The sequence below is a fragment of the Octopus bimaculoides genome, chromosome 3, assembly GCF_001194135.2.
Source record: "Octopus bimaculoides isolate UCB-OBI-ISO-001 chromosome 3, ASM119413v2, whole genome shotgun sequence".
Taxonomy (NCBI): Eukaryota; Metazoa; Mollusca; class Cephalopoda; order Octopoda; family Octopodidae; genus Octopus; species Octopus bimaculoides.
In genome coordinates, this window is record NC_068983.1 from 36,915,122 (window position 1) to 36,915,936 (window position 815).

The window sequence follows — 815 nt, forward strand, 5'->3', positions numbered from 1 at the left end:
AACAACAACAGGCATCAAGAGGAATATAAAAGAAATGTTGCAAAAAGTATGCTTCCTTGGCACAGCTAGAATCATCAGGAAAGTATTAGATGGTTGAAAACAACAGCTAGCATGGTACCGTAGGCTGCAAGTAGCCTGCCCGCTACGCATGCAAGACTAGGAATTCCGACAAAACCGATTACCATTATTGAGTGAGAGAGTAGTGCATGCTATCAAAGTGACACAGAGGTAAAATATACGAAGCCCAGTATACCCATCATGACCACTCGTCTGATAAGGGTACACCAGGCACATGCATCATGACCATATGTGCGCGATATGGTGATCTCATATCAAGATTAACAGCGCACGACCTTGCAGGTGAGGTCCAGTTAGAATTTTCTTCAGGTCGAGTAGCCCATCCTGAATAAGGATTGTTTAAGGATGTTGAACAAAACACCCATGTTTCCAAAGGTAAATTTTTCAAGCCCCAAAGAATTCCTCTCAACACATGGCTATGATGCACCCTCACTACTTATGCTCGTGATCAGAGATACACATATCGTCAGTCACTCAGGGACATGCTCAACTGGTTAAGGTCAAGCAACTGACAAGTAAATCTGTGGTATTTAACAGAATATTTGTTGTAGCCCATCTTTTATACCAAAACAAAACAATGTACATGATAACACTTCCAATCAGTTAAGATCAGAAGCCATAAGAGCCACTGCCTGGTACTGCATCAGGGCATTTATTATTATTATTATTATTATTATTATTATTATATGAAAAACTCACAGCTTATTTTGCTGGATATGATGGAAAGTGTCAGCCAG